Source organism: Thermobia domestica, chromosome 2, assembly GCF_964235325.1.
Source record: "Thermobia domestica chromosome 2, izTheDome1.hap1.1, whole genome shotgun sequence".
Classification (NCBI taxonomy): Eukaryota; Metazoa; Arthropoda; class Insecta; order Zygentoma; family Lepismatidae; genus Thermobia; species Thermobia domestica.
In genome coordinates, this window is record NC_137455.1 from 38,099,923 (window position 1) to 38,116,450 (window position 16,528).

Sequence of the window (16,528 nt, forward strand, 5' to 3'; positions counted from 1 at the left end):
AAATATAATTGGCTTTCCTTCACAATTACGTAACCACAATATGACCTTCTTCCTCGCGATTGGTCTGTACATTTAGCTTGCTTCCTGCCTTCGAGGGAAACTCATCACTTGCAACAATGCAGTAATTAACTCAGCTATTCAATTGTTACAAATAATAATGGATAGCTAGGCGCGAGGTTACCTTCTCATCCATACGTGAAAATTAGTTTTCCATATTCTTTTATTTATTTTTATCTCTCTCTCTGTCTCTTTCTCTTTCTTGGATGGTAACAAAATGGCGAGAATTCCGATTTGTTCCCGTTAACTACAAGTGTCTTTATTTGTCAGAAATCAACAAAACAAAACCAAGTATGTTGTTCTGTTTCAGCTAAGATTTTCAAATAACAAAACACAATTACGAGTAAAATTATAATACAACTAAGTCATCGAAATATTAGTAACGTTTTATTATTACACACATATTAATTGTATTGATTAAATAAGTGATGGACAAACGTTTTATGAAGGTGCCAAACAAAAAGGATAATTTATTGAAAGCAACTATGCAACATTATACCTAATTTCTTGTTAAGACTAAAGTATATTAATTATTGAAATATTATGAAGGAAAACGTGATGAATAATATTGTAAATGCATTACTCAGGAGACAACGTGTAATAAGCACCCGAGCCGCTCTTTGCTTATCAATGAGTTAATTAAATGATATAAATTTAACGTCCTCTTTTAGCGCCGAGGCTATATAAGACTCTCTCGGCTGCCGGAACCATGTGCACAAGAATATGACATAAACGTAAAAATTTGTTTTCCATATTGAAGTGTCCTCTCCTAATACCATTAGGAGACACCTTATACTGATATTTTTGATTGTAGCAGAACCCATTTTCCTCTCTTTCTACAGTCAATCTACTGTGAACTGAAAATCAAACAGATCAGTTTCCATAATCTCATCAGAATGAAGTCTCATCAATATCTACAATCTTTGATCACACTTTTCGGATCAAGATCAAATTCCAGATCCAAAATTGAAATTTAATTTTTATACCCTTTTTTTATTGGAGAAATGAAATGAAATCTTTGAGTTTTAAGTCGCACGGTTATGCCAGTTAGGCTAAAGGAGACGGCGACAAATGAATCAAATGAAGAAAGTGGGAAGAAACGGGAGAACCCCGAGAAAACCCACGAGCACAGTGATGTCCACCACAAAGCCCACACGGTGCGAGCTGGGATCGAACCAAGGACCCCAAGCACCGGAGGTGAATGCTCTACTACTGAGCCATCCCGCTCCCTTTTATTTTATTGAAGTAGCATTACAGAAGAAGAAATACAAACTAGAGATGTCCAGGAACACTCCCATTGTTGCCACAATGACCACCTCAATCAGCGTTGCAGATGAGATCCAGAATGCTGTCGCCAGTGATGAAAATTTTCCGGAAAATTTTGAAACGGAATCCACTTATTATTACATCGTTGTTTAGCCGTGATGTGAAGTGGAAATTGTTTTTCCTATATTTTTCTGGAAAATTTTCTGTTCTAAAAAGAAAATAAGTAATCAAGTAATAATTCCTCAGTAATCATAAAATTGATTGAATTCACGTATAGAAATGTTAAAAAGTGAAAAATCGTTTAGAATCTGAAAATTTCATGGCTCAGAGAATTTTCAGTAGGTACTATGTAGGAACAAGTGAAACATTTTTTTATGAATCGAACAATTGTCTGTCCTGTATGGAAAAATTGAAAAACTGCTTTTTTTATGTGAATATATATAATGAGTCGGAAAACATTCATCATTTTGAAGCAAAAAGGAAAACAACTTGTTGTGAATCGGAAAGTTTTATTGCTGTGTAGAAACAAGTAAAAGGAATTTTCATAGATCGGAGAATTTTCATTACGATGTAGAATCAAGTAGAAAAACTTTCCATAAGCCGGACAATTTTGGATAGTATGTATAGTGATGTTAGGTGGAAAATTTTCCATTATATTTAACTGCACATTGAGCTATAAAATTCAACACAAACAAACTATTTGCTGAGCAAAACAATATATTCACATAAAAAAACTACATACGTGTTAGTTGGCGAAACTGTAATACGTATGTAGTTTTTTATGTGAATATATTGCTTTACTCAGCAAATAGTTTGTTTGTGGTTAATTATATACAAAGCAAAGCTTCTACTTATGGAAAATATAAAATTCAATTCATGTAGAGGAAAGTTAGACAGCAACAAATTATAATTTTCCAATTAGCTTTCGGGAACCAGAATCATTTTCTAATATTTCAAGTTGAGAAGTAAAAATTATAGTCTCTCTCTCTCTCTCTTTCGCTCTCTCTCTTTGTGTGTGTGTAAAGTACAGGGAACATACATAGAGTTCTTAGAGAACAAATTTCCCATTCCAATATTTACAATGTCACAGGAAATTAAAAAGAAATCTTTGTGAATTTATCAATTATTTCCAAACCAGAAAAATTCACTATTTCTTCACATATGGGCCTGCCTATGTAAGGAAATAATGTAATGTAATGAATAAAAGTCCCTTATGAAGATTATTTTTGTAACAGAAAATAAGAAGAAATGCTTTCATTTTATTGTGTTTAACACTCGTAAATCATAATTTTCATATTGGAATTTTGTATAATTAACATCTTATTTGTATTGTAAAACTACATTATTATCTAGAAAAACGTATTAGAAATAATGACGATTCGATAGAATTAGTATATATATTGAAATATGTTTTATATTTTGTAAATTAAAATGAAATTAGTTGTTTCTTTTAGAACGCGGCGCTAATAGTGGAGCTTTCTTTTATTATTTTATAGGAAGAACAACTACACAAATCAGCTTCCTTATTAGTTATATTTCACTTTCTCTTCTGAATGAATATATGAATAAATAAATGTTTATTTTCAGAAAATGGTCAATATTCGTTTTCATGAGTTACTTAAACTCGAATTTTGGATAGTCAAAAATTTACAGTAGGCACTTTATATTATCTCTACTTATTTATAAATGTTGCAGTACGTAAATCTATAAAAGTAGTAAAGCTATGAGAAAACTTCGTCTTACGCGTATTAAACTGATGAAATATAATTTTGTGAGATCAAAGGTGAATTCTGAGGGAAGAGCGCATTGAAGTTTGTAAAACATTTTTGAAGAAATGAAGAATCGTTAGATATTCACTTCATGAAACTTTTTAAGAGAATACTTATTACCAATAAATTTTATGGCTAAACAACGATGTAGAAGTAAGTGGAGTATGTGTTTATGAATCGGAAAATATTCATCACTTTTAATAAAATTAAATTGCAAATAATAGAATGGGATATTTGTACTCTACGAACTCGATGTATATTCTCTGCACTTTACACACGCACACACACACACACACACACACACACACACACACACACACACACAAAGAGAGAGAGAGAGCGAGAGAGAAAGAGTTGAATTGAGTTGATTTTGAGTTTAACGTCCCTTTCAGCAGCGAGGTTATATGAGACGGGACCAACTGATTAGCGAGGAATCCGAACTACATGAGCTCCCGTCAGGAATCGAAGCCAGGTCTCTCATGCCAAAGGCGCATATGCTAACCGCTTAGCAACGAAGGGGCTCGCAGAAAGAGAGAGAGAGAGAGAGAAATACTATGTAAATTTTTACTTCCCAACTTATTTATTTATTTATTTATTTATTGTAACAACAACACAACAGGCGTCCTGCCCATTTACAGTGTTTGTTTACATATATGGTAAAATATCATTATTTTTACAGAAGAAAAACATACAGAAATTTTTATTGTTTCATTAATTAACTCAGCTCATCATACTACAAATTGTGTTCCTAAACATTTTTTCAGACATATTGAATATGTCTATCATTTCACACTTTTCTTCAATATTATTGTAGTGAGAGCTCATTCTCCATAAAGGGGATTTATACAGGATGTCAGTGCGTGCTTTCTTACAGTACATGGTACTACTATTGCTTAACCTCGTTCTAGACGTCGGAACATGCAGAAATATATTAGAACTTAGTTCTATGCAATCAATTTTATTATTTATTATTTTATGTAGAAAAACTAAATCATTAACATACCTACGTTGCTCTAATGTCGGTATATTGAAATTGTTTGTTAGTTCTGGGTATGATATGTATGCTGGGTACATTCCAGTTTTTTTATACATTAGTAATCTCAAAAACTTACACTGCACTCTTTCAATCATTTGGATATATTTTCCATTATGAGGAGTCCAAATAACAGAAGCGTATTCCAGTTGGGATCTGATATACGAATAATATAGTTTCAAAATTGTCATGTGGCTACGGAAGTCTCTACTTACACGACAAACAAATCCAAGACTCTTATAAGCATTGTTTGCAATAGTTTCAATGTGATTTGCGAAAGTCAGTTTTGGGTCGAAGGTAACACCAAGGTCTTTAACAGTTTCCGGCCTACAAAGATTTATACCGTCAATAGTATAATCATAATTTATGTATTTTCCTTTTCTAGTAAATGTAATAGTTTTACATTTAGTTATGTTTAGGCTAAATTTATTCACGTGGCACCAGTGTTTTACATTTTTCAAGTCTTCCTGGAGGTTTTTACAGTCTTCAAGTGATTTAATTTGAGTATATAATTTTAAGTCATCTGCAAAGAGTAAAGTATGCGATTTCTTGATGTGCTTAGTTATGTCATTGATAGTGATGAGGAATAATAAAGGTCCAAGGTTTGATCCTTGCGGTACTCCCGATGTAGCATTAAAATTTTTGGAGATATGACCTTTGTAAGCTACAGATTGTTTACGATCACGTAAGTATGATGTGAAAAGTACTAATGCTTGCTTAGAAAGATTCATAAGAGCTAGTTTTTCAAGCAAAATGTCGTGGTTAACTAAATCGAACGCTTTCTGAAAGTCTGTATAGATTACATCCACCTGCCCTCCTTTGTCTAGTTCTGAAGCTATAAAGTTTGTTATAATTGTCAAATTAGTTGAAGTGGATCTATTCTTGAGAAATCCGTGTTGGTATACAGAGATACTGGATCTAACATGATTAAGTAAGCGATTGTGTATTATATATTCATAAATTTTTGCAAATGGGGATAGAATTGCAATTGGTCTAAAGCTTTCTATATTTTTAGCATTGCTAGTTTTTGGAATAGGACATATCAAGCTTTCTTTCCATCGGTCTGGAAAAACATTATATTTTACGGACATGTTTAATAGTATATGTATAGGATGTTTTATGATATCAATTCCCTTTATTATGTAGGGTGGGATACCATCAGGGCCACACGCTGTTCTAGATTTCAACCTTTTAATGGCATGTTCTACTTCTGATATTGTTATTTCAGTGATTTGGAAAATATCGAGTGATCTACTTCTAGGTTCGTGTGACATTAGAGCATCAGTGTTATAACTCACAGGTTCATGATTGTAAACAGACTTAAAATAATGTGCAAAAGCCTCCGCAATATCCCTGTTACACTGTAGACTTTCACCATTATACATAAGGGGGCCATTAGTCAAATGCCTTGTTTTATATTTGATAAAATTCCAAAAGTTTGTTGGATCATCTGCTATGCAATTCTCGGAGTTAGCTACAAATTCTTTGTATGCTTTCGCAATTTTTGTCTTTACCTCCGTCCTTAAACTACAGAATTTATCACGGTAATATGTATTGTTGTCTATTGTGTTCTTCCACTTTTTGTGATAGTACGATTTTTGTTTGATTTTTCGAATTATTTCTGAGTTAAACCAGACAGGAAAGATTTTATTACTGGGATTCTTTTTAGTTGGAATGCATTGTTTAAATACGTCGTCAATTAATTGATAAAAAGTTTCTACAGCTTTATTTACGTCATTTAAATATGAAAGGCAATTAAAATTAACTTTTGAAAGTTCTAAATACAATTTATGATAATCGGCTTTTCTGAAATTAAAACCAGATGATCTATTGTTTACTTTTTGTTTTGGAAAACGTTTAACTGAAAGCGCTATAATTAAGGGGGGATGGTGATTGTCTATAGGTACCAATGGTGAATTTTCACGGTTTACTTCAATTTCGCATGCATTCGAGAGTACTAGGTCCAGGGTACGGTTATTGGTATTTTGTATATTATTATACATAGTTAAATTATAGAGTGACAGGAAATTGAGGAGGCTTTTACATTTAGTTGAGGAATGAGTGAAGTCAAACATAGAATTGCTAATTTCCGGGAGGTTGAAGTCCCCAATACAGAGAATAGAGCTACCCACTGGGCAATTACTTTCAATGAATTGATAGAAGTTTTTGTAAGTGCTTATTTTCGATTCTGGCCCTATATACAAAGCACAAATATACACAACTAATGATTTGTTTATAAGTTTGATTAGAATACATTCAAATCCTGCATCATATGAATTAACAAACTGAACATTGAAATCTGAATGTATTGCTATTATTACACCCCCTCCCTTTGATGTCCCAAATAGTTTCAAGTTCCTGTCTTGACGAAATACCGTGTATCTGCCATCAAAATATTCAGAATTATAGTAACCCTCACACAACCAACTTTCAACAGCTATAATAATATCATAGTTAGAAGATAAAACATTAGTATAAAATATTTCACTTTTACATCCTAAGCTACGACAATTCTGGAAATATATTTGCAAGTTAGTTCTACCTATTTGTGTTAACGTGTCACTGACCTTCTTTTTTAAACATTCTGGTACATGCATATTTTTATCTATTATCTTACTTACAGATGGAGAGTCCTTGATACACATTTTTCATTTGACTGGGTTTGTCACAATAAGTTGGTTCTTGGACGAAGAGGGGGAAGATAAACTCTTCTTCCTGCTCCCTGTGGCGCCTTCGGAACTCAGCTGTTGGATTTCTTTAGCCCCGGGCTGTTCAGATGGCACACTATCACTTTGGAATGCAGTCATTGTTGTTTGCTGCTGGTCTCTTTCTTTCAAGTCCCAAAGGGTGAATCTCTTCCCATCTATGAATAAAAACCGAAATTGCATATACGCGAAGCTTCCTTTCCTTCTAGCCTCATCTAGGTAAAATTGAAGTTGCTTCCGTTCGTCACGCACCTTATTTGAATAATCCTGGTCGACGTATATTTTAGTGCCTCGAAGTTTGCTCCTATTTTTTAACACAAGTTCCTTCTTTTTATCACTAATAAACTTGCACACAATAGGTCGGTTTCTTCCTGGCGCTTTTCTTCCCACTCTGTGCGTTCGCTGTAGGTCTTCGTCTTGTAGTTCAATATGGAGTCTATCCTGAATCACTGTTCTCACTTTGGTTTCGGTTTCTTCCCAAGTTTCTTTTACACTTTCTTCTATGCCATATATCACTAAATTTTGTCTTCTTGAATGGTTTTCAAGATAGTCGATTTTGTCTTCTAAATATTTCGCATATTCTCGTAAATCACTCACTTCACTAGACATGTTTTTTAACTGTAATTCAACGTTGTTGAACCTGCTTGTTAGTTCACATACACTCGTTTTTAATTGTTTTATTTCTACGACAATTTGCTCGTTGGAACTGCGAACATTGTTAAGGATTTCCTTGATATCTGCCAATTCAGATTTGTGAGGGGGCCCTGGATTGCTTTCCACACAACCAATTATAAGCATCGTAACTAGAACCAAACCGTATACAAAACATGCATTTTGGCGTTGGGTACCCCTTTCACACTGTACATCAGAACTGTGTTTCACTAACGCAGTAAAAAGCCTATTCTGGCCCTCCACGCACTTATTGTATCTCCCATGTTACGCTTGGTCGCACTCCGGAGCTCGCTGCAGACACGTCTTCACTCTACGAAGGCACACACCAACTTGAAATATTAGAAAATTTTCCGGTTCCCGAAAGTTAATTGGAAAATTATAATTTGTTGCTGACTTTACTCTACAGGAATTCAATCTTGTAGCTCAATGTGCACTTAGATATAATGAAAAATTTTCCACCTAACATCACTATACATAATATCCAAAATTGTCCGGCTTATGAAAAGTTTTTCTACTTGTTTCTACATCGTAATGAAATTTTCCAATCTATGAATATTCCTTTCACTTATTTCTACAGAGCAATAAAACTTTCCGATTCACAACAAGCTGTTTTACTTTTTGCTTCAAAATGATGAAAGTTTTCCGACTAATAAAAAGTTCTTCAATTTTTCCATAGAAGACAGAAAATATTTCGATTCATGAAAAATTGTTTCACTTGTTCCTACATAGTACTGAAAATTGTCTGAGCCATGAACATTTTTAGATTCTTTAAATGATCTTTTACTTTTTAACATTTCTATACATGAATTCAATCAATTTTATGATTAATGAAGAATTGTTACTTAAATACTGATACTTTTTTAGAACGGAAAATTTTCTGCGGAAAATTTTCCACTACACTTCACTAGCTGTCGCTTTCAAAATGTCATGGAAATAGCTGCGGAAAATCCTTATATACTAATTATTTTGTCACTTGCCGGACTACTGATCATAGTTTCCATTGGGAATTTTTCCACACTCCAATTCATCATACCAAAGATTACACTGAAGTCAGAAGGGAAGTCTTTCTCGGAGTCAGAAGGGAACCAAACAGCGTCCACCAAAGTCAGAAGTAGAACCAACCGGAGAGGATCTTTCGCACTTCAAACCACCCAATCTTCAACAATCTGTTACTCCAACCCAGTCTATATTGTGGAATCATTATAGTCATTGAAAGCATCAAAACAGAGATTCTCAAATGGCTATCCTCAGTCTTTATACTGTCGTGCAAGAAAAAAGTACGTACCAGAATTGAAGAACATCTTAATCAGCACTGCAGAAATATTTACGAAAAGGAAACACTTCATTCTGAATCGAAGCTTAGGAGAACTATACATCATCACCAAATATCCATCCCATCAGTTTGTTTGCAACTCGATGCTGACATTTGCAGCTTTCCTCAATATGATGAACCATTAAGAAACCAGGCAAAAGAGACAGTTCACCAAGAAATTAAACTCAATACTGCCATTCTCAGATTTGAATATTACAAACATTTTTTTTTTTCAATTCTGGTAGTTTATTGGGCAAAATAGCTAGAAGAATAAAAGACCTTTTCTATTCCTTGGGATGGAATAAACTGACTCCTACTATTAATAACTCCATATTGACCTTGCAAAGCGAATATAGAAACAAAATTATGTAAAAGAAGAATGTCCTATCCCAGAAAAGAATGGATAGTAATCAGTAGTGTAGTGTGATTTTACACATACCAACCATCTCAATGAGAAAATATCGTTTTATTGTGTTACTCGGGATATTTTTACTTTATTAAAGGGACATGGTGGCTGGTTTGTATGGTGTAGTCGAGCGATCTGGTCCGTTAGGTTGGCAATCGTGAAGCGAAACTGATTTGGTTTCTGGTCCGTCTGCAATGCATGGGTGAATTTTTTCACTAGGTTTAACACTTTTTCAGAACACAATGTTTTGACACTTCATGCAGTTAATTGGAGGAAATTTAAAATCGGTCCGTATTCCGTAATAATGTAATATGTCTTTCTAGCAAAGAGCGAATCATATTTATCTAATGAGAAAATGAAAGAGCGAATTAAAATCATATGGGATCTATATGATAAAATATAATAAAAATATATGATCATCGAAAGTATGTTACCTATATGTAATGTACAGTAACAACGCCAGGTTGAAAGACAGGTTTTAGAAAAGTTCTTTCAAACTAAAAATGATTATATTAAATTTGAAAAATTAAACAAAAATTTCAAATGTGTTTTATTAAAAAAAATTAAAATATTTTTTCAAACTAAAGAAACTTTCAGTAGATGTAAATTTTTAAAACTCGTTAAGTGAAATTGTTGAAAAATCCAAACTAAAAGATTTTAGTATGTACAAATATTCAAAAATCAAACAAAAAATTCAAACCAAGAAGATTATAATTAACATTTTTATACTATTTTTCATTGCAAAGCCTTAAAATATTTCAAACCAAAACAGTTTTTAACAAACAAAACTTAAACAATACTTTTCAAACTAAAAATTTCCAGTGAGTGCAAAGGATCAAACAAAAATTTCAAACAGTATTTCAGTGAGTGCAATATATTTTCAACGTAGTTTTCAAACTAAGAGTGTTTAACAAATAAGAGATATTTAACAAAAACTTTATTAAATACACATCGCAAGTGAAACAAAGTGTTAGTGTTCATCATGGATACGCAATGGAAACATCCATTCACATGTATTCAAGCTGATACTAATGGATGTAGTTAAACGTACCCTCTTATAACCACTAAATAGCAAAACATAGAAAAAGTACAACTTAAATCTGAGATCATTGCTGTCAAAGAGCCTCATAAAATATTTCTTCTTGCAAAAGTCAAGGAACGCATAAGTGTTTAACTCACTTTCATGTGAATTTGCCAATCGTCTTTGCTGTTGTATTATATATCTTCTTTATATCCAAAATAAATGAATTTAAAAATATGTTTCGTCTCAGGGGTGCCCATCGGCGGATTTTAGAACTCAAGTTTCGCATATGAGAATGTTTGAGGAGATATAGTTTTTCATTAAAATTGGTTCAATCAAATTGGAGGGTAAAAGATTTTGGGAGAGAAAAAGAAGGTATTTGTGCCCAGGAGGGCAAATTTGGAGAAGAGGAATATTATTTGAGAAGATTGGTAAGTTTGAGGTTTTTATCCCAAGTCCTTGGGGTGATAGGTACCATTATTTCGTCTCACACACCAGTAAATAGTGTTCATAAGAAGAATATTGTTTTCTCCTTAATTTTATGGAAAGCTGTGCATGAGGTTTACACTCACTAACATACTTTTGTTCATCTATTTAGATTTAACGATTGGTATTTATAAGACTCAACTTTCGATACTTTTTACCATTAAACATTATAATATTGTAGAATTTTAGCTTCGAGGAAGGAAGTAAAAGCAAGAAGAGAAATTAAATATATATAAACAACGACTCATATATATTTTATTTATATTTTGTAATCGCTAATTAGAAAACTTGAGGAAAAGCCACGAAGGATATAAAAAATTACAAAGAAAAGCGTTAGAAAGACACGATTTTTTTAATAGTGATGAAGTTCCTATCCGGCGTAGAAGTTAGAAAGCCTGGAAGGCAGAAACTCTTGGCACCTACGAGTACGTTATTATTAGTGAGGACATGAAGTTCCAACATAAAATAAAAGGAATTTCGGAAGAAGCATTTAAGAAGAAGAAAAATTTATTTTGTGGAATCTTTAATTAAAGATTGAAGAATACACTAATCTTTCGCTAATTCGGGCATTCTTTGCACATATGGGTGCTGAATTCGCGAAAGTATCGGATTATTGAGAGTGTCCAAAATTGAATTTAACATATACAGTACAATACTTTATTAAATATAATGTTATATACATTATCACAGAAAATATAGAGAAACTTAATGCTTGAGATTGTATACGTAGATTATCACTCACCATGAAACATGTCCCAAATGTTCAGTTGAAGCAATGAATATGCTGGACGGCGGCATACACTATCACGCAACCGTTTTCAAGCTGCAGTATAAACGTAAGGAATACAATAGTACTGTACTGTATGTATTTTTCCGCAGCTATAATATAAACAAATGCAATCGTTGATAGATTGTTGCGACGTTATGCGGCAAAAGACAGATGTGGAACTGGACTACTGACAGGACGGACTGAAGGCCGGATTTGCAAGTCTAGTGTAAAAACACTCATAATATGTTTCTTGCAAAGTATTGTGCTCTTTAGTGAAGAAACATTGTCCCTACGTGATAGTCCAAGGGTCACTTTCAAAATGTGCGTATGAAGAAGAATTAAGAAAATTCTCTAATGATTATAAATGCTACGAAGATCAAAGGGAAGTTCCTGTTGTTAATACGCTTGAAAAGTAGTTTTGGTGCTATTGTTTCTTGGCTTCTCTCTGTACACACACACACACGCACACACACACACACACACAGAGAGAGAGAGAGAGAGAGAGAGAGAGAGAGAGAGAAAGAATATGGCCACAATCCATCTAACCCATCGATTAAAACATTTTGATTTATGATGCTTGCAATTTGCAGAGCTAAGTAGAAACAAGTCTCTTGTTAAATGTATAATCAATATGGTATTAAGGGGGTTATATGATCACCATAAAAGCCAGATTTATAGAGGTTCATAAACTTGCGAAATCTATTTGAAACACAAGAGCCATTTTGGGAGAGAAAGAAACAAAAATAGAACAACGAAAATAAATAATTATGAGAACATTAAAAAGTGAAGAGTAAAAAAAAAGCACTAAAAAAGAAAATGGTTACGTATGTAAATATATGCGTAGCACGTGGCGAGTTCACAATATTATTTTGTTATTTGCATACATGCTTTTGAACATATTTCATGTCAATTTTTATTTTGTCTTATATATAAAACTGCAATTAAGTGTCTACTGTTGCAGTAAAAAGAAAATACAGAAAATTATTCAATACTATTATACTTCAACGAGAAAACGTTGTCCAAAGAGGAAACAAATAAGGACCGATGGATCACATAAAGGTAAACAAAATAATGTGTAAATACTCATACGTAGTCTTTGAGAGATTTTTCTTGTCAATCTAAAATCTGGTGCTGTACAATTCTTTCGTCATTCTTACCTCTGATTATATTTCGCACTCGCACTTCATATCGTAACTAATAATACTAACCAAGTATCGAAAACTGTTCTATTTTTCCCTTTTCATACTGCTATACTTGCCACCGACTGCTTAGTCCCAATCACCATGGCTTGCGTCTTTGGAAAAAATTATTTTCATTTTATATTCTTCACAATCTTTGCTCAAGTTTTCTACCATCTTCTTGATTTTCATTTCACATTCAACAATAAGTGCCATATCATTTGCAAACATTATGCACCTAATTATTCTATTCCTTACCATAATGGCGTCTTCATTTTGTAGGCTTTTCTTCACTATCTCTTCTAGATAGATATTAAATAATTTTGCCGAGAGAGACAATATTCCTGGCCAACTTCCGTTTCAATTTTTAATCTTCACTGTTATTTCTTACTCTATTCTGAGCTCTCTCGTGGCTAAGCGGTTAGCGTACGCGCCTTTGGTGTGGGAGACCCGGATTTTGGTGTGGTTCGGATTCCACGTTAATCAGTAGGTCCACGTCTCATATAGCCTTGCTGCTGAAAGGGACGCTAAACTAAAATTCAACTCAATTCAACTCTTACTCTATTCTATTACTTGTTAGTATATATGTAAGTTCCATATGAGTTCACTATCTTTTCATTTCAACCCAACCATCTTTAGAACTTGCAACAATAATCCCCAGTTGACGTGGTGAAAAGTTTTTTTCTAGATCAATAAATATAATACACCTATCTTCCACTTTTCTATGAACCTTTGAACGATTAAATTTACCTAACGCAAAGTATATCTCTTATATCCTTACCTCTGCTAAACACGAACTGCTCATCCTCAACTTTTTCATTTATTCTTCCATACAACCTTCTTTACAGTACTCGAAGCAAAATGTTTGCTTCATGAGATATCAAACTGATAGTTCTATGGTTCTCACATACCGCTGGGGTCGATTTCTTAGCCAAGGATATCATGATTACCTTCAAGAAATCTTTTAGTCACTCTCCTCTCCATGTGCAAGACGTAGTCGGACCGACCTCGAACCGCGGCGACCTACCATAGAAAATTTGCCGAAAGCGGCTTAACGTGACGGTACCGTTACGAAGTTACACGGATGCCGCAATTTTAAGGCCATGGCGGTAATAAGGTAGCATCCGCCGTTTCTCCCTGTCTGAACTGATGGTGCCGGCTTAAAACCAGTGCCTCATTAACCCGCCACATGGGTTTTTCTCTGCCGCCTTTAATCCTTTAGTTTCAATTTTACCAACAATGTATTGCATTGGTATTTATACCCTGAAAGTGTGTACCAATACATGGTAAAAACACAAAATAACTATCGCTTTAGCGTACTTGTATGTTAATGTAACAACAAGACATGGCCTCCCGAGCATATCGAGAATTTTTAATTGTATTTTATTGTTTCTAACGAGCAAAGCTTTATTCAGTATATTTGACATTTTTGCCAAGTAACGAATAACGCAAGATGTTCTGCTGTAATCGGTCACGAAAATAGTTATGTAAGCGTACGAACCGTTTGACAACAGTTACATGAGTAGCAGTGCCGCCATCTTTTGTTCTTATGTCCTAACACATAAACAAACAAATGAGAACAACAGGTGGAAGAACAGTTCTCGTAGGACGTTACCGAGTTCTCACCATCATTTAGCGGTCATTCGTCGAAAAGTCTCTATAACACCACCTGTCGGATAAACGATAATTGCCATCTAACTTTAGGACGACGGCAGCCGCTTCGGTGGCTTACCGCTTGGAACCGAAAGCGGAACGATGCCGGCAGTTATATTTCCTTCACTTCGGCTGCTATCCGTCAAAAGGCGACGGCGGACCAATGATAGTTGGCGGCGCTTTGCACACGGGTCTGTTTCATATATTTCATTTCAGAGTCGGAACAATGCATTCTTCCCCTTTCTCCAATACTGTTAATGAATTCAAGTATTATATTATCTATCTCGGTTATCTTTTCATTCCTAATCTATGATATAGCTTTTTCAAACAGACCCCCGATTTCTCGCGTACTTCATTTTCTTCTTCAACATCTAGGGTCACGGGTCTATCCATATTTTCATATAAATTCTCAACCTATTCTTTCCATATTCTTAAAACGTCACTTCTCTCTCTGACTAGCTTCCCGTTCTTATTTTCTACTGCTAGCGTAATACTGTCTTGTTTCATTCGCAGTTCAGTAGTTTTCATCTCCTTGTGCGTTTCTTCATATTTCAAAACTCTTTAAAATTCTTCTATGTCCTCACATGTTATTTCGTAAAACTTTTCTCTTGCTATGTCTGTTTCCCTTCGTAACTCGTCCTTTAACTTCCTGTAGATCCTTTTTCCCTTCATTTGCTGCATCATCTGTTCTGTAATTCCTGGTTTTGTACCCATTTTCTATTCAATGTAACCTGTTACTTCTCCTGCTGCCTTCTGAATGCGAAGTTTAATATTTTCCACCACTTGTTACTACCTGCACCAATTCTTTCCTCCTTTGGGTACTTTTCTTCGTAGTTTTCTGCGAAAGGATTTCTTATTTACTAATTTTCAATTTCTCAGTATCTAATTTTTTGTTACGTACTTTCTTTCTGGTTACATTTTTCAGTTACATACCGACTTAGGCTAGTAGAAGGTTATGATCAGAAAACTGTGCGCCTCGGAAAGGGTCTTCACATTCTTCAATCTATTCTGATACCTGTTCTTCGGTTGTTTATTGATTTGATATCTTTGGCTATTTATTGAAGATCTACATGTATATCTTCTCTTCTTGTGATGATTCAGCCAAATGTTGCCACTTACTACTGAGTTCTGTCTACAGAAATTGACCACTCTCTAAACACTTTCATTTTTTTTTCACCTAAACCATATTAGCTTATGACAATATCTTCCTGTTCTTTACCCACAACTGCATCGAAATCTTCCTTTACAATTATACATGCACTTCTCTTCTTCCTGTCTCCCTATAGTTTATTCTATTTTCTCATAATTTTCTTCTACTTCTTTAGTTGTATGCGAAATGGTCAGCGCATATATCTGTATCATCACTAAATACTCCTTTTTTCTTTGACTTAACATATAACTCCCTCATTAACAAATTATGCGTTCAATACTTTCTCTTTTAAGAGCTTACCAAGAATTATTCCCTTACCATTATGACTGTCCTTTTGATCACCTGAGTAAAATATTATGTATCCTTCGCTTCTCAACTTCCCATTACCTTCCCCAGGAGCGGTGATTCGACGTCAAAAGTGGGGAGGCAAGACTTGACGGAAGGTTGTATAACTAATAGGATACTATCTTTTTTGGTTAAAATACCGTATATCGTATTTCATATTTTATTAAGTAAATTGACAAGACCAACGCAAGTATGTACTAGCACTTTGTACCCTTAAACAGAGATTTGATTCCTTGCTTATGAACTTCTTAAAATCCAAAACGGCTGATTAATATATTGAATCCTTGTAAGAAGTGCAAGTATGCTGGAATTGTTGTGTTCCAATAGGTTAATTTTTGGGTTATTTTCCGTGGCAATTAAAACGCAATTTCTGCAGCTTTCTTAACTCCACGGAAGGACAACCATCACGTACTCACGCAACGCCGAATATTATATGGCACCATTTTTTCTATAAACCACCAATACATACAAAAACTTTACATTTCCAAACGAAACTATATACATTAAGGGTTACTTCAAAAAAGTGGGGGGCAACTGCCCCCCCTAATCGCCGCCCATGACCTTCCCATCTAACTTCCTACTAACTCTAGATTATTTTGTTTCATTTCTTCTTTAAGATTTTCTAATAATTCCTCTCTATAACATAATAAGTACGTTCCATTTACCTATCCTAAACCTTTCACTCTTGGCTGTCTTCCTTTCCCCA